Source organism: Kogia breviceps, chromosome 3 (genome assembly GCF_026419965.1).
Source record: "Kogia breviceps isolate mKogBre1 chromosome 3, mKogBre1 haplotype 1, whole genome shotgun sequence".
In the NCBI taxonomy this organism is placed as follows: domain Eukaryota; kingdom Metazoa; phylum Chordata; class Mammalia; order Artiodactyla; family Physeteridae; genus Kogia; species Kogia breviceps.
Genome location: NC_081312.1, coordinates 69507947 through 69526835, shown reverse-complemented (window position 1 = coordinate 69526835; position 18889 = coordinate 69507947). Strand labels below are relative to the sequence as shown.

The 18889-nt window shown below is 35.3% G+C and overlaps 1 long non-coding RNA gene across 2 annotated transcripts in view; it reads right to left on the bottom strand.

Annotated features, from left to right (window-relative positions):
* LOC136793800 (uncharacterized) overlaps nucleotides 1-18604 on the bottom strand; it is a 121530-nt gene extending 102926 nt beyond the window's left edge. For both annotated transcript variants that reach the window (XR_010839585.1, XR_010839586.1), the window contains exons 1-2: nucleotides 18546-18604; nucleotides 8618-8701 (exon numbers count right to left, since the gene is read on the bottom strand). This is a non-coding gene — a long non-coding RNA (uncharacterized lncRNA). The remainder of the gene's footprint in view (nucleotides 1-8617; nucleotides 8702-18545) is intronic.
* Nucleotides 18605-18889: the final 285 nt, after the last annotated feature.

The following is an 18889-nucleotide window of genomic DNA, read 5'->3' as shown; positions in this document are numbered from 1 at the left end:
TTAGTATTTTGATCCTGAATTTTTTTCATTTGAAAAGTTATTTCAAAGTCATTCAAGACCGATATAAAGGAATAGGGATAAATTGATTTTTGACACCCAAATTCCTTGTTGGTTTTCAAGTGACTTCTCACTTACCTAGATATTGTGTGTTTCCTCATACTGTGGACCTTGAATATTGATTTTCATTTAATGTTAAAGGGATAACATTCTGAATTATAAATAACATAAACTCTGTGGGTATTTGAAATTGAAGAGAGTTGAGAAGTGTTGCTTTTAGAAAGAGCAAAGAGGACAAGTGAACAATTTAAAAATGGAATGAATGGAATTTTAAAATGCAAATGAGTGAATCATATTTTCCACAGAAGCCAGATGTCCACTTGCTTCTATGTTACAAATCAGGATAAAGGCTTATTTGTAAGACAAGGTTTACACCATAAAAACAAAATGATGTTTTTAGAAAAACAGTCTATTGATCCATCTGGTTTCAATGTCTATGTAAGAAAAGAAAAAAAAAAAGATGGCATTTTGGTTAACTTCACCGCAATTATCAAGATCAGAGTTGTTAATCTTCCTTCAAAAGGTCAATGAATATGCACTATGTTGTATGCAAAATTTTCTTCAATGTGCTTCATGAGCATTTTCTGTGAATAGGAGCCACACTTTTAAAAAGGGTTGAATTTCCAAAAAGGTTAAGAAGCACTGCTCTTCTAGCCCAAACATCTACATTTTAAAACCATATTGCTTGCAACTTCTTTTAGATAATTAACAAAAGATGCAAGTATGATGTGTTAAGAAAGTCAAAATCCTGCAAATAAAATTTTTGCTTGAAGTAGTCCAATTTGGTAAGTGGATTAGAAATTAACATCCTTGAGAAATGGGATGAAGGAGTAGAAATGACAAAAGCACTTAATCATAATTACTGTAAATATAATCATTTATCCTCAGAAATGATAATATTAAAAGTCACACACACCAGGCAAAACAAATGTTAAAATTATATTAATACTTTAAATATTTTTGCATTTATTTGGCTGAGGGCTTGGATATTTGTATTAACATGATCAGTTGTCCATATTTGATCCAGTTCACCAGGAAAATAAACAAACTGAGAATTGAGAAATTTACTGTTAACTATATAAAAAACATGTTGAGTCACTGAATTTAACAGTATCATATCACTTGAAAATTTGTGAATGGGAGGGGCATAAGAAGAACAGAAATGTATGCATCCCATGGTCCTTAAAATCATCCAAAGTTGGCCAAAGTAAATACTACAGATCCCATTCCTTGTATTTTTATTTGAATGTTCTATTAGAAATTTCTACTTCAAATACCATCACCATTATTTCATTTCTCTGTTTTTTAAAAGGTCTACATGGAACAGAGGGAATGGAGAATGATCAATTACCAAGAAAATGTAGGTTGAAGACAGCCAACACATTTCTCAGTAAGGCTCTTTCAAACCCAGACCCATATAATCCACCAGGGACTGTTACCTGATCAAAATTAAGCCTATTTTCCAATTCCTTTCACTAAATTTAGTTCAACCTTTTGCTTTATATGAACAGAACTTGTCTAACAAAGTAAAATTTTTAAACAGGGGCAGGGGGAGGCTAGATAACACAACATGAATAGTGTGCTATTTCTATGATTTTTTTTTTTTTTTTTTTTTTTTTTTTTTGTGGGGGAGAGATGTGAGACCAATTCTTTTTTACCTTCTGTACTTACAAATTATCAGAATCAGAGAAATATAATGCATTTAATACACGGCCATTCAGGGTAACATTTAATTTCTAAGGTTTCAAGGTAGTGATAGAAGCTACTTAAAAGAAGAAACCTGTATTTGACCTAATCATTCACAGTAACTAGGGCAGGCATTTTAAACAGGGAACAGAAGTTTGGTAAATGTTTCTCTCAGTAGGGTTGTAATAATTACTCACACAATAAACAAGAACTAACATTAATTCTCTATTAGCCTTTGCTGGTAAGGAGACAATCTTATTTGGTCTGGAAATTAACTTGAAATCATTTCTTGATCCTATTATTTTCTGAAAATCACCAAGCCATGTCATATGACTTGGACTCTTAAGGCAGGAAATCATCTAAGGCCTTGCTTCTTAACAGTGTGGTCTACAGACCAGCGGTGAGTTTGTTCAAAATGCAAATTCTCCCGCCCACCCCAGGCCTACTAAATCAGTATCTTCAATTTAACAAGATCCCCAGGTAATTCATATGCAGATTAAATTTGAGAAGCACTGGTCTACATTAGTTGTTCTCAAAGTGTGATCCTCAACCAGTAGCATCAGCATCATCTGTGGGTTTGTAAAAAATGAAAATTCATCAGCCCAAACCCAGGCCTACTACAGTTTTTAAACTAGTTCTCCAGGTGGTTCTTATGCGCATTATACTTTAAGAATCACCGACCTAGCTCATTACATTCTGATTTTGTTTCAAATACTTTCTATGTACCAACCTCTCCTGCTACCTGTTCCTTGTTCACACCTGCTAAAAAGAGAATCCTTCTAACACACTGTATAATAGAAAGTAAAAGGAAAAAAAAAAAAGTCTGTATATTTAGCTACTCTTGGAAAGCCCTAGAATCCTCTCAAATATTTAAAACAATTTGAGTGTAGGTTTCCCTGTTTGGGTTTGTTACACCAACATCACTCTTGTTATCTCAAAAGATATCATAAAATTCTCATAATAACCTTTATTCATGTTTACTTTTTCATATGTACACACACACACCACTCAAAAAATAGAGGTAATGAATGGGTAGAAAGTAGTCATGCAATTAATTACACATTTATATTTAGTAGTTATTGTTTTCTCCTTTCCTTCCTATGTAACAGAAAAGAAGACAAGAAAGAAAACCTAGTATCAAAACAAATTGGTGGTAGCAGGACTTCACAATAATGTATAGTTTTAAAGCCAAAAAAAAAAAAAAAAAGAATGCTTTAAAGTCAAGGGTCTCCTGAACAGCACAAATTAACTCGGCCCTCCTATGCAATCTTTGGTCTATCGGCAAGAAGTTCCATTTTCATCATCAATCTAGTTCAGTGTTCTCCTCCTCTAAGTAGTTTTCTTCTCTCTCTGAGGCAAAGTTAGGAGTGCCTCCTCTGACTTCCCAAAGGAGCACTGCCATGCATTTATCATATCCCTTGTTATACTGTGCTGTTCATTTTGGTTTATTGCTTCATTCATCAGACTACGAGTACTGTGAAGGTTTGGAACTTTGTCTTAGAGGTCTCTGAATAACTGATAGCAAGTATGGTCATGCCCTTTAGTCAATACTCAGTAAATATCTTTGAATGAACAAATGAGTATATGAAACTATTGTAGTAAATATATTCTTTATAGCATAGGAGCTCAGACAACAATAGAAACTTCAGGTATCAGAAATAATCTAAAATAATCATGCATTTCTTCCTATACTACCAGTGTTTGAATCTTGTTTGCTTTGTACCCGTGTAAGCCCTGAACAGTGAAATGACTTGCTCAAATTTATATGGCATCATACTGAAAAACCAGAGAAATATCATCTTGGTTTTTCCATTGTCCAACATTGCCACTTGAAAGACCATGAATGAACCAATTATGTGCTTTTGCACTTAAATAATTATGAAAATTATGTTACATTTCAACTGAACCATTGCCTTAGTTTTAGGGAAAAAAAATGATTTTCATTCTGTGCCATCACTTTTAAGCTTAGAAGTTCCGACTATTTGATACAGATTTTCTCCTGTTTTAGGTTATCTACAAAATTTTTCCAGATCTCATTTCATCTTAAAAGATGTCTTTCTTTTTCAGTACCTGTGCTTGAACCAGCTTAATGTTAAAGAAGTTGTGCACACACACACCAAGGAGAGAGCAGACAACTTAACATTGCTTGGGAGGATTTCCTATCCATGCTTTCATCCCAAACAAGAACATATAATATTGGGTGACCTTTTGCTCCAGACTACTCAGGCTATTGTACAGTGGCTTCCTTTTCTTAGATGTAGCAAAGAAGTCAGGCCTCAAATCTTTGAAGTGGAGCATCAGAAATTTACCATTTTGAAAATCCCAAAGATCTCTGGAGCCAGAGAATCACATCGTTAACAGTACCATGCTTTCACCCCCAAATTACCTTCCTCCACACTTCAGCTTTCCAAATAGATTTTAGTTGTAGAAGGCTATTCAAGTGTCATATTTGAAGAAGTGTAGATAAATAGAGATACAGGGGAAAATTGTGGTCACAATAAAGAAAGGAATGTATATATGAACCGCTCTTTAAGAATATAATTATTCATTAATTTGACTATACATTTATCTGGTTTCTTAGTGAGAACCTTTGTACAATTCTCTTGTATAGGTGATAAAATCAGTCCATGAAACACCATTCTTGGGAATGGGAAAATGTTGCAGAGCAAATATGTTCAAAATGTGCTCATGGAGCTAAAAGAAATGCAGTGTGTGTGTGTGTGTGTGTGTGTGTGTGTGTGTCTGTGTGTGTGTGTGTCTGTGTGTGTCTGTGTGTGCATGCGCTCACGTGCACTGCAAACTAAATATGTGATTTTGAGATCTTGCAAGGGAAAATATATTATTTCTGTATGTCTTCCCCAACTGCATATACTACAAAATGACTGCATAGATGTCATGTCAAAGTCATAATAATTTCTTAACCATGTGGAGGGAGAGAAAAAAAGTGGATATTGAAAGATGTCATAAACGTCAGTGCTAGAAAACATTGATTTATAGTAAATTCCCAGCAAAACAAGTCTGAAATAAACAGAGATTAATTTTAGAATTTAATTAGTTAAAATATCTAATTCATTCAGATCATGGCAAAGATATTTCCTAAAATAAGAGATCTAGAATATATAATCCTGTAAATCTTTGATTCTATGAAATGTGTTAAGATTATTCAGTTTCTTGCTGAAAATGAAACAATGGCACTATAACAGAGGAAAACAAGTTTCTGTAACATTGTGAATGACACTGCCACTGCCATATCTAACTTTTTTTTTGCAATAAATACAGATATTAACTTATTCTTGCTGGTTATAAAAATACTGTAAGAAGAAAAAATGGAAAACACCCAGCAGATAACTAAAGAGCTTTATGTGCTAAATTCAATTCAGGTTTAATTTGTGAACAGAAATCTTTTAATGTGTATTTGGTTAAGGATATGTGATCTGGTCACAAACAATGAATGGCCTGGGAGGTAAGAAACAGCTGTGAGCCTTAGAATAAAACTTAGAGAATTTTAAGGTCTTAAATATATCACTTTATGATTTTATACTACTACTATAATCTACTTTAATAACAGCACATGATTTTCATTATTTTGTGAATTCTCAACCCCCTCCTCCAAAAAAATCAGATTTCAGAAGTTCTCACACAGTCAAAACCCAACATGAAATTTATAATCAAAGACTAAGCTCAGAAACACATCTAAATTCAGTTCAAGTAAAATATCTCAAATGTTCTCACCTATCGAATCACCCTATGTATTCACCCCTATGTATTATTTCTGCCATAAAAATTATCAGTGTGCTTTCAGAAAGGTTTTTACTTTTACAAAATTATTGAGACCTCTATCTGAAAAACAGTGGTAGGTTTGGTGACATAATTATTCTAATTCTCAAAAGCCAGGCATTCATAAATGTGGAGCTTCGTCTTTTCCTGATGGTAAAGTTCAGGATCTGATAATTGGTACAATCAGAGAGAAATGGTTTCAAAGCTGCTGCAGCAGTATGCTTACCTAAATTGAAGCACAAGCTAGGTCCATGGCGAGAAGCACTCATTTACATGTAAAAACTGAGAAATCATATTGCCCAGTAATCAACTTGCCTAGGCAGTTGTTAATAGATGTGTCTCTGCTCCATGCACTAAAAAGCAGAGCCATGTAGGGTCTTACTTCTTCACCCTCCAAAGGATAAGTCACAAAACAAATCACAGAGAAGGGACTCAGAAAAACACAGGAGCCGTATCTTCAGCCCTCATAAGCTTATTATATGGTTGCGCAGTTATAAGAATTATATCAGTAAAGCCGTAGAGAACCTAAATAGACACTTCATTTTGGGGTAAAGAAATATACAGCCTGTAATAAAAATACTTTTAAAGCTAATGTTAGTTTTCTGACTTCAAAGTTCATGAAAGAGATTACAAATAACACGCATTTTTTTAACATGCACTTTCTATAGCTCTTAAAAATATTATATAGAGTATACAGTGTATTTATTCAGTTATTGCTTACAGCAGGATACATATCTTTTTTTCTATATTTCTACTACTTATAACAAGAACCCTATGTAACCCCCCTTTACTATATTTGTATTATTAAAGATTTTGGAAGGATATCATAGCTATATTTACATATGCACAATTTGAGGTGCATGGGAAAAAGCAAGTAATCAAGAGCTTCAATTTGGTGTCTTAAGAATTGTCCTCTATTCTTATTATCCTGCGATTGTGTTCAGAGCTTGAGAGTTTAAAGGGAAAAAAAAAAAAAAAAACCTCATACTAACGATCACCATTTTTCCTGTAATCAAGTTCATACTTCTTTTCATATTCTTTCACTGGATTGCTTTTCTCTGTTTATTGTTGTTACTAAACAAGGTGAGAGTTTAGGCGACATTTTTCAATGATGATTTCTTTTGCAATAACAAAATCTTAAATGCAGTCTCTCTTTTCCTCCTGCTATGTGCTATCAAATTCATCTTTGTATGAGAGGCACAAACTAAAATGAATAAATTGCCCTTAGTAGGTAGTACTCTTTTTCAGACACTAGGAAGTAAATTGTCAAAGAGTTACACAGGGTTTTAGCTGCGTGGTTCCCATTGACGTTAATGGGAGTTGCAAAGAAAACACCCCACGCAAAGCTTAGAAAAGTAGGGGTTAGTTTTCTTTACGGTCTCCACTGTATTTTGTACCCTCTAGCCTCGAACATTCTCTCTTCACATGCCACTCTGTTCTCCCCTTTCTTTGTACCGTACCCCTAAAAGGATATAAATCTTGGGCCTTTTCATTTAACCATGGGCAAACGCAGCTAGTCAACATACTCCACCCCTAACACCATTTCCAAGTCTCACAATTAAACAACTCTTTCTTCAACCTCCACAACCACAAACCGTCCTTTACTATCCAGTTTATGTGGCTAGCTAGAGGAAATATATGTTTAAAGAATAATGCTATATTAGCTGGATATTTTTGAAACTTGTACTGTATTTCAAATGATATCAAAATTGCCTAAATAATATTCTTTCCTGTTTCTTAAAAATGACTATTAGTGTTAACACTTTCACTATTATTTAACTTTTAGTAGTTTTAGTATTTCCTGGTTCCCATAGAGCACAAATATACAAGCCACTGGGAAATTCACCAGGCATTGCAAGGCAGTTATCATAGCCACTTAAGCAGCAGTTAACTGTTTCACAGGACAACTAGTGAACGACATAATAGATACCATGATGTTAGATCCTGGCAGAATGGGTACAAGTTTCCATCATGTCTAGGGAATGAAGGACACCCTTGTCTGTGTAATGGAGACAGCAATACAACAATTGCCTGATGTCACTCTTATATAATACATCACAACACATACACACACACACACACACCCTATGGGACTGTTCTAATTCTCTAGTAAGTTTTGATTGTGGAGAGAGCCAAACTAGGCTAGCTTTGAGCTAGATTTTTATGAGTGTTTGGTTCTGTATAGAATGCACAAAAGGCCCAATCTTTGTGCCTACCACTTTTTTTCATTACTGTGGCATTAATTACAAAGTAAGATGCCAAGTAATTGGCAAGGGGAACACTACTTGCTTATTTATCAGATACCTTTATCCTATGCCCCTGGCTTCTCTCCTTTACTGCACTTTTATAATAGATTACCAGGGTAGCAATGTAAAGAGTAAAGGGTCTTTCCTTTGCACATTTATAACCCAACTTACCTTGAATTCTTTGTCCTATTTCAAATCATACCAGCAAGAAAGGATTTGCACTCAGCGACATATTAATCAACACGCCATATACAAACACATAAATGCTAAAAGCAAAGAGTATGTTCTGCTAAAAGCAAATGGTTTACTACCAAAAATCTTGCCAGTTCATTCTTGCACCTATGGACTCATTATTTCTATGAAACACTGTGGGAGTATGCCATAAAATACCAGACCAATCAAGCAAACATCCTGAAATCTTCTCACTACACAGGGTACCTCAAAAACATACCAGAACACACTTTTCCCAATTTGTTGTCTTAATTTACCCCAGTTATTATCAATTACTACTGTTCTATCTCTATGTTGATCATGACAAAAGATATGTTTTTCATAAAATAACACATTAGGACATAATAACGAGAACCTTGGTTCCCATCTTCCCTGTTGCCGAATAGCACGTCTCGTGCTGTACAGGCACAGTTGGCTGTCCAAGGACCCTGATGCCAAATTGCGGAGGATATTCTTGTCGCTGTGACAAATTGCTTGCTGGTGGGCTGTGCAGAGTGTTGTTCTGGCAGCATCAGAGTTGTCTACGTGTCTGTCACTTGGTTAGGCTGCTTCAATGCTAGGTGATTTCACCCCCACCGACACCCCCTTTCCACTTCCCTCAATCCATTTTTCAGACTTACCTTTGCTTCCCAGTGAATGGGGGCTTTAACATTTACTTGACAATGAGCCTATGGAAATGCCTCCGGAGCTCTCCGTACAGGTATCTGAGGGTGAGAGAAGGATTTTTTTTTTCACAGTGCCATACTTGTTTTCCATACAAACCTACAGGCTGCCATTACAGCCACCCACATCCCGGTTGGCAACGCACTTAGGCAGTGAGAGCCTTAATGAATCCAGACAAAACTGCACAGCATTCCTGACACACAGAAAAATCATGCATTTTAATGGTATTGCAGGGTAATTTATTTCTTTAGTCTGTAAAATGTTGATGGTCAATGTTATTTGATAACATTTCAGCAAAGAGATTATTCTGCTTTTGATTTGATGCTTATTTTTTTACATCTTTTTAGATTTCTTTTATAAGTTTCTAATATCAAGTCTATTTCTTCAGTGAGGATCTGCTTTAAAAAAAAAAAGGCAGCAATGTAAGCGAGTAGACAATATTCCGTAAACAAATTAGCTTGTAAACATACTGCAGGAAATCCCAACAGTGTCTGTTGACTACCTATGAAGGTATATAATTTAATGCCTCCAGATAATTTGTGGGTAAAGTCTAACCAGCTGACATTTTGAGATAAATAATAAATAAGACTCCTTTTTCATTACTGAGTTTATAATTAACTATAAACGTAAAGGCATTTTAAAAACTATAACTACTGGAGATACAGTACTTAGGATTGTTTTGTGAAACTGAAAAGGATAATGTGATGAATACAAAAGATGTAGGAGGCCTTTTTTTATTCTATGGAATGACAGATTTTTTTTTCCATGAAACATATTCTGCAGCACTGGTGTATTATTTAAGACTCAAGGATGTATAAAAGAAGCTAATGGGTTTTTCACAAAGGATAATATACAATGGAATAATTCTAAAAGGAAATGATCAGGCTTTTAATCTTGTGGGGGAAAAAATGTTTGTTTTTGCTCCTCTCATATATGAATGTATGTTAGTTTTATTGTTAAACTATAGCTTTGAATTTAGTAGGCTATAACATTCTTCTAAATATGTTAATGTAAAGATATTAGATCAGATTTGTTTTCAAAGAAATAGATGGATGGATGGATAGATGGATATTCACTTACACTAATTAGAAGTAGTAATAATAAAGCTGTAAGTAGCAGAACTTGGAGAAAGACTAAAAGATATTTTAACAGTTTCTACTCTCAAGACACATAAGTAAAGATTTCAGCCCAAACTGAGGTTTAGTTTGTTTCATGAGTGCTGATAGGACTTAAGTCAGCCAGCCCTCTGGACTACATGGGTATTTCCAAACTAAAATTATCAAATTATCTTTCCCAGACACTTTTGTGTTTTGTTTTATTCTCCAAAACCTAGCAGCACAAATGTTCTAGCTTTCATCACTTAGGAGCATCCTGTGTGAGGCTATTGATCCTAAAATGGCAAGGATTTTCTAAGAAAGCTGCTTGTTGGTTCTGCACTGTTGTCACTGAAGTGGTTAAAGCTTTGTTTGTTTGTTTTGTTCTGAATGGCTCTTAATGGATTAAGCTTTAGGCTTTCACCAAAGCAGTAACTGATTGTAAAAGTAGCAAGAAATAAACTAACCACAGGGTGCGTGCGTGTGTATGTGTATGTGCTGCCAGAGCAGAGCAGATTATGATCTTTAGATTCTAAAACTAAGCTAGTATAAATATATGTGAAATATTTCTCACTATATATCTTTAATAAATCTATCCACTGTAAATTGCCATAAATTATGTTAACCGATACCTACAATAGCTTAACTCTATTTAATCAAGAATAATTGAATTAAACTATATAATGACCCACAGCTATTGAGATGGATAATATTAATTACAGTTGCAGGATCACATTTTACTATGAAATTAACATGCCATTGTGTTTTGATCCTAGAACTGCTTTTCATAATTTTACCAATAATATTCAAAATGGTGATTCCAAGTTACATAAACCTTTAAAACTACCACTGGGACTTTAAATATTATATGCACTTGTCTTCATAATATTATGCTGTGGTTCTGGACTCATATAATTAGGTTTCGGTTTGAGTGTGATATTAAGTAGAGGATTAATAACTTGACAAGTAAAGAACCACCCATGTTTGGAGAAACAGATGGAAATGCATGAACTTCTAAGACTATTTTCTACAGTGCCAGCTCCTCTCTAAGAGAAGGTCCTTATTCAAGGTCTCATTACCAATGCAGGGTGATTCCAGGTGCTGAATATTCAACTCAAAAAATGACATTACACTGTACAACTCTATTAACAGATGCAACGAACAAAACACTACAGACTGTGTTCAAGTCATCCTCCAGCTCTCCAGGAATGGCATACAGGGCTTCTCTTGAGCACCCCCTAGCCGCTAGTAATAGAAGATTGATTCCCTCTGGCGGAGCTCTTGGATTTGCTGAAGAATTGATACTTTTTTCCAATAGGCAAATCATGAAAGTCTAGAAGAAATGGACTAAAATAAAATGGCCTCTACCTCAACTTCAAATAACCCAAGATTCACTGGTCAAAGTCTACAGACAGTCCTTTGGCAAATCTTCAACACGACTGTACCAGAGAATTATAATACAGCATCTGGGCCTATCTGAATGTCACGCTTGGAATACTGCATTTTGGAAGTATACCATATTAGAATTAGGATACTTTAAACATGGTATTAAAAGCCCTCAATTATACTTCTGGATTCTCTTGGACATGGATATTGTATTTCATTCTTGTCCACATAAGTACAGATGAACTGTTTGTTTTAATTAGAATATAAGCTCAATTCACTAAATCTCATATATTTATGAGGTTCTTTAACAGAAAAAAAATCCTTCTCTTTCTCACAGATATCGTGCACAAAAGATCTGAAACCTTCAAGGAAGTTTCTAATTTCTGTCTCACACTTGTAATAAATGCAATCAATTGAACTGAAAGGGGGACTATATTAAAGGAAATGCATAGGCTTCAAAGTGAGAGTGCATTTATCGTATAGAGAGAATGATGGATTCTGCTATAATGCCCTCGCAGTCTTTGTAATTTTCAAAATTCCATTCAAAGTGCTGATATTCTGATGACAGAACTAAATGCCACTATAACTCCAGAGTCTAGCATTAAGAGAAGGGATTTCAATGAGTGCAATAAAAAAGAAGGCAATTTTTCCCCGTGGCATGTAATATTCTAAAATTAAGGTGGGGAAAGTGTTACAAAACCTAGATGAATACTCTTAGTAACCGACTAATTTGCTAATTGTGTGACACAAAAAAACCCCAATGTAGTTAATATTTATGTAAGAAAAGATGATACATTTATAAAAAGCAAGGCCACTGTGTCATAATCCTTTTCTGAGGCATTGTACCAAAATAATAAGGGCAGGGGGTTATAAAGGAGAAAAGTATTTCACCCTCTTTCTTTCCTTTTTAAAATTTGGTATGCCTCTAATTGACCTAATGCGTATTTTTCATAACGCCTTGTCAAAAGCAAAATGAACAAGCTGTGTATACAGAGGCTCCAGGGGCCCTTTTGGTTGTGCCTATTTTTCTTACCTAATTTTCCAATATTCCCTCATTTCACTTTGTCCATTACTGTTTCATCTTCCCTACTCATACCACCCTGGTCCACATTCTCTTGCACGAACCCTCAAGTCTCCTAGTCTTCTCTTGTCACTCCTTTGCCATAAAGAGAGAAGGAGGGGCACTGGGGCATGACACGGCCCATGACACACCCCTAATCTTCTTCCCTGTTTACACCACCACCTGCAAATGAGTAGGAAACTTTCCAGAGTTTGAATGAAAGCCTTTGGCCTCTGCTATAGACAGGGATGCACAATACGGAAACAGTGTTTGTTAACCAGGCTGAACCATTAAAAAGATCACACACGACAGGGTAGCTTTAGAAACTCTGAGGAATTTAGGCCATACCAAGTTAACTAAATGGGAAGCCAATAAATCAGGTGAACTTTCCTGACCACCTGCCCCCGCCAACATCCAAAAGCCCAACATTATATAGGATCTTTAAGAACTGGGCCATGAAGACTTTTTTTTTTTTTTTTTTAGTTTCATAAGGATGAAAGAGTACTTGGCACATTCGCAATACTCCATCTGAGAGCAGAAACATGTTTGCATTTTGGAAAGAAAGCACAAAAACATCCAGGATTGATTGTTGATAAATTGATTTCAATAGTGTTTGGGTTTTAAATATTACATTAGAAAGATGAAGCACAATTTTGATGTATTAAAAAAAATGATTCCCCAGGTTTTCATTGCATTCTTACTCCAAATAGAAAGAGGAACACAATTGGAAACATGGAAGAATTAGGTTAAACACAAAGTACTTTCCACATCTAATATACTGAGGGTCCCTCTTTACACAGTATAGCTCTTACAGAAGAGCTTGGGTAAAGGTGAAAGGTTTATAAAATGTATCTGATTCAGGGATCATAAAAATGAGGTGCACGTGTAAGTAGCTTTAAAAAATACCCTTTGCAATAAGAACCTTCCTTTCACTAATGGGAACTATGAAATACTGTGGGGAACGAATTTCAAAGAAGATATTTATTTATGTGTTTACTGCAGGCTTTGCCTTCTCATTTTATCCTCAACATTTTGAATAAAAATGCTTACCTCCCTCCCTGGGGTTCTAAGGGTTTGCTCCTTTATATCTATGTATATTTAGAATATTTGAAGTACTAGAAATATATTAGCATTTCCAAATATCTCAGCAGTAAGCCTACTTCTTTGTATTTGTCAGTGTATGTGTGTGGATATACCACTTACTTAATGATTACAGTCTACCATTATGTTTAATCGAGAGTACATTTTTCATGTATTAACTTTAATAGAAGGTACATTTTTATTATAATAATCCAGGATAGATAGACAAAAGAGAGATCATCTAAATGGATATAGATCTAAACATAGATACAGATATATTGATTGAAATTTAGTAGAAGTCAAGGGCATCAATTTTGGCATGAAATTATTTTCTGCTCTTAGGTTAATGTTTCCAGGCCTTATTTCCTTTTAGATAAACTGCATGTAATGATTGTCATCTATTTTTTTAAGTGACTATGAATCACGGATATCATGGTTCTTCATGGTTGAAAAGGGACTTAAACACCAACTTTCAGCATAAATGGATGGCCAAAATTTCCTCAAGAAGCAGGAAATTGTCAAGAGATAGGAAATAAACATGCAATGGCAGTCCAGACCCTGGGTTCTGAATTCCTTCAGAAGAAATTTTCAATCTCACTTGTATCTCTTTTGAGTACTTCCCTATTTCTGCCGTAGTTCCAGTGGTACCAGAGCATTGCTCAGAACCATAGATGCTCAGCAATATGGGTGCTGACTGACTCCCTGTTCTTAAAGGGGAAATAGTTTCTAGCCTAGGTTACTTTTTTTTCCTTGAAGAGCCACAATCTCTAACTCTCATCTTGGGAGACTCCAATTCATTCTGAAGTATAACACACACACATACGCAAATCATTTAAGCTCTAACTTCAAAAATAAATGCTGAGCCATCTCTCAATACCGCCCACCTACCCTACCCCATATACACTGCCCTCCCACTTTTTTCCAGAAGGAATGTGAGTGATGGAATAAGGAAAACATATTTTGAAATCAAACAAAAAAATGTATTACAGCCCCTTAAAATAAATCACTGTCATAGATGGCAATGAGACTAATGCAAATGAATGATGGCCGTGGTCAGAGGATTTCTTTCTGCTAGATAGTTTCGCACACACAAAAAATCAACTGGAGTTGGAGCATGGGGAGATTAGCAGAGCACCATATTTGAGGCATCTACTATGTGTCAGGCCCCAGACATAAATTAATCAGGAAAGTTGCACAAAGTCTGAGGAAGTAGATTTTCTTGGTCTACATGTTCTATATAAGTTGCTTTAATCCCTTTCAAGTTAAGACATCTCCAATAATAGGATGTTAGGCATTTTGTACTATTTGACTTTGATAATGTACTTAGAAAAGAATGCCTGGCACATAGGAGAAACTTAAATATTTGTTGAATGAGTGAATGGTTATAAGTACTTTTCAAAGGCGAAATAAATCCTCTGCCACTTCTAATGTATTTGGAAAGACATCAATAAATGGCTATTGTAAGGAAGATTGCAGATGCTAATTAAGATAATCTATGTAGTAGTTTATTTATTCTGCTATAGAATTTTTGTTCAGAACCCTTGGGGGAAAACTTTTGTGATTACTTCCAGGCTGGCAGTCAGTGACTCTACTCCAGAACAAAATCTCAAACCAAGCCCACGTCCTCTCTTCGTGTCCCTGCCACTTAACCATCCAGTTGTTAACACATTTAAAATCTGACAGGTTATTTTACTTCCAAAATGATACTAAGAGTCACACATGTCAGAACTCTACTTGATAAGTTGTGTTAGTTTCAAATGCAGTATGTGAGCACTGAACCCTCACTCTTAAAATCCTGCAAAGTGTATCAATAATTATGCCAAATCCATCCAACAGTTGATTGAGGTGTCTTCAGCTTGATACGGGTGTCAAAAAAGTGAAAATTTACTTTATTCAGATCTTTGCCTCATATGTTGAATGGAAAAAAATCCATTTATACATCACAGATTCATCCCTAATACTAGAAATTAGGAGAAGGTACCTCAGTTTCTGCACACATTTTCTTTGTGGTTACAGAGGTGACTTTGCCACCTGGCATCCTGTCCCTCCTTATTACACCCAATTATATTTGTCATATGTAAAAGTTCTAAGAAGGATACAAATTTGTATAATTCTCAGGTGGTGCTTTACAAAGAAATAGATTTTTTTAAAGATTTTATGCTTCTTTAATTATAAAGTAAATGTTATAAGGATATCTACCATAATCTCTTTTCAGGCCTCTCCTAATATAATCTTACATGTTCCTACTGTATCATCAGTGGCTGAACTCCAGTCTGAGAAAATTCCGTGATGGAAACTTTTTACTTGGGCTTCCCACATTTATTTGTGACGTCCCAGTTTGTAGCTGTATTTGTGCTAGAGCAGACGGCAATAACCAATGAAGAAAATAGGAGTAAAACAATTTTGTATTTAAAGTGATGTCATAAGGCACCAAGGTAGCAATCCAGGAAGCCTCAAAATACATATTTTAACCAAATCAATGTGAACGAAAATTAGAAACTGAGTAAAAAAATATCATTTCTAATAAATTACAGACAAACATTGGAATGGAGAACATCACCACATATATTAAGTTTACAAAGGCAGAAGTTTAAGAAAGGGTAAACTTAATTTTATGATTATAAAGCTCTTCAGTAGATATATTACAGATTAGATATTGTAGATAAATTGATCTCTGGCATGTCTTTTTCAAATGTTAATTCTTGGCAATACACTAGAGAACAATTATGGGCAACAGTGGCCTGAGGTTACAAATCTAAACATAAATTCATCGTCATCTTCTAATTTTGTGGCCTTGAGCTTTTGACCCAAAGAGGTGTTGGGAGTTTACAAGGGCATGACTAAAAGGAACAAACACTTGTCTTTGGAGCCCAAGCCCTGACCTTAAAGATGTAAAATGAACTGCCTACTGGGAGGATATTGTTATAGTCAGGTATGTGAAAATGAGCGGTAGGAATGTGAAAGAAAGACAGAAAAAAAAAGAGAGAGATGGGGGTGGGGGGAGGGTGGGGGTAAGGAAAAGCATTTTAAAGATTTTGGTTTAAGTATTTAGTGTGTGTGTGTGTGTGTGTGTGTGTGTGTGTGTGTGTGTATATAGTTAGGTTTTTTTGTTTTTTTTTTTTTTACCATGGTCTGCTTTTAAAACTGTAGATTGAAGAGATACACTTCTGACTTTTCATGAATTGCTGTGAAATTTGGTTACATACATTATTCCAACCCTGGGGGGTGGGGGGAGAAACAATTATAGTTCATTATATGCATCTCAAGTTGTTTATTCCTTACGATGCACAAGGATAGTTTAAGGACTTGTTTCTGCCAAGAGCTTTTTCCCTCCCCCCAAATAATTTCACAACAGAGTAAAAACACATGGACTTTATATAAAATAAAAATAGAAGTGATATAAGGGTTGTATTTTTATAGCTGTATTTGAGTACATTTCAAATGAATGTTTGTTAAACAGGGGGAAAAATCAGACTGGCATTGTCGTGATTCTAAGCGAATTAGGTGAGGCAGGAACAGGAAGAATCTGAGTAGCTTGCATTTAATTAGCACTTACTGGTACAAAATAAATTAGACAGATTTGTCTTGTTTTATGAGCAAGATCCTGTTTTTCTATTTCATTTTCTTTGTGCTTTTGGTAAGGACGGATCTGGCGCTTTGGATACTAAATAGGCAACTAATTCAATTGGTGCTTTCTCCAAGGGTCTGCTTGCAAACCGGTGCCAGACTCACTGGTCCTTTGTGTACTGCCCGCCCTGCATGTGTCTGGGCTCCCCTGGCCGGTCCGTTTTTTGTCTCTGATGGTTAATAAGCTTTGAGCCTAGTAGTCAAATGTGGTGGGAACGAGGACAAGACGAGGGTCCTTAGTGAAGGTGTTTGTTGTTAAATAGAACAATTCAGCTGTCTCTTTAGAAAACTTGACAAAAGGAAATGCTCCCTGCTGAAAATTTTCTTAGCCTGTTGCACAAAAGATGAAGTTTGTTTAAGAAATTGCTGCTAAAGAAAGCGTCAACCCATTAAGGTAATTATATGGAACCTGTGCCGTATAACAGCTTAATTGATGTTAATGTTTGTCTAATTGGTGATTGGGAGAGTGCAAAGGACTAAAGGTCTTCCGAGCACTTTCAGTCGCGGCTCTGAAAGGGGCTCTTCTGGTTTTCACAGTTATAACAATGCCTGCGCGTCTTTCTCAGATTACGCCTTGTTTTCAGCCCCTTACAGCATTCTGCTCCACTACTTAAAGCGTAAAATAAGGGTGAAGAGCCATTGTCTAATGCAGCCTTTTTCAAAGAGTGTTTCTGACAGGGATTGTTCTAGGAATCAGGCAGGAGAGAAGGGAGTGTGAGAGGTGAAAGCCACTATCACCCACTTGTGTCACCTCCCCAATGAGCAGTAAGAGCCGCCTAATTGCTGCATCTGTTTTTTTTTTTCCTCCAACCCTCCATTCTCTTAAACAAGATCCTTACACCGATGCCACATGTTCCTGTGGAATCTATCAAACAAAACAAAACAAAAAAACACCCCAACCTGGCTGACATTTTTAAAAATTGGCATAAAAAGAACCGTTATGAAAACATATACAACAATTAAATGAATGCACAAAAATCTACGAAATTTTATCTTTTCTAAGAATTCATACTCTAGTATGGACATATTTACAAATATAATTAGATAAAACAATACATGTGTTTACCTAAACACATATATGTGACTTTTCTGTGCAAAAATACAGGCATGATTATTACATGGATTCTCATGTATACAGACACAAATGTATAGATTTTCAAAGCTTGCATTTGTTTTCATATGAGAAAGCCATTTAAATGTGTCACCCACCTTTATGGTTTAAAAAAATATCATTGATCCAGGTTATAAACTCAAATGCTTAAATATTTTGCACCCCAAGGTAAACTGACTGAAGAGCCAAGACTCGTTTTTTAAAAAAAAATCTCAGCTTACACACTCATTCTTTCACATACACACACACACACGCACAATGCATTTAATATCCCCCATCTCTGAAAAGTTCTAGTTCTCAAGCTTTTCAATTTTTATGTTTTACATTCCTATATTGAACAGATTGATATTTTCCTGTTTGTTCTCTTTAAGATTTCTTTTCTACATTCAGAGTGTATTCATGTGCTATCCTAATGAGGAAATGACGAGTTTTTATCAACCTTATTAAACATACACCCAGAAGATATCCATTTTAATAAGGGGCCAATTACTAAGTGTGTCTTCAGTTAGAAAGAACTTAGCTTTTACCTTGTTCTTTGGCTCTCCATGTCTCTAATTAATTGAATCTTGAAATCGTTGGACTTTCAGCTTAAGAGAAGACTGAAGAAGGGAACTTAACAACACTGCCTATTCCTTTATGTCTAGAACAGGCTAAAAAAAAAAAAAAAAAAGGAAAAAAAAAACACCTGTAATGCTAAAAGACTCAGGCTTTTGTCTGTTTCTAATATTACTTTTCTGCCTAATTGCCATCACTGCCACGTACATTAGGCCCTTTTTCAGCAGGGTTAAAACAGGGCCAGTGATGAATGGAAAACTGATTGTACTGCTGTCAAACTTGAATGTGAGGCTTATTCTAGAGATAGAAGTATGAG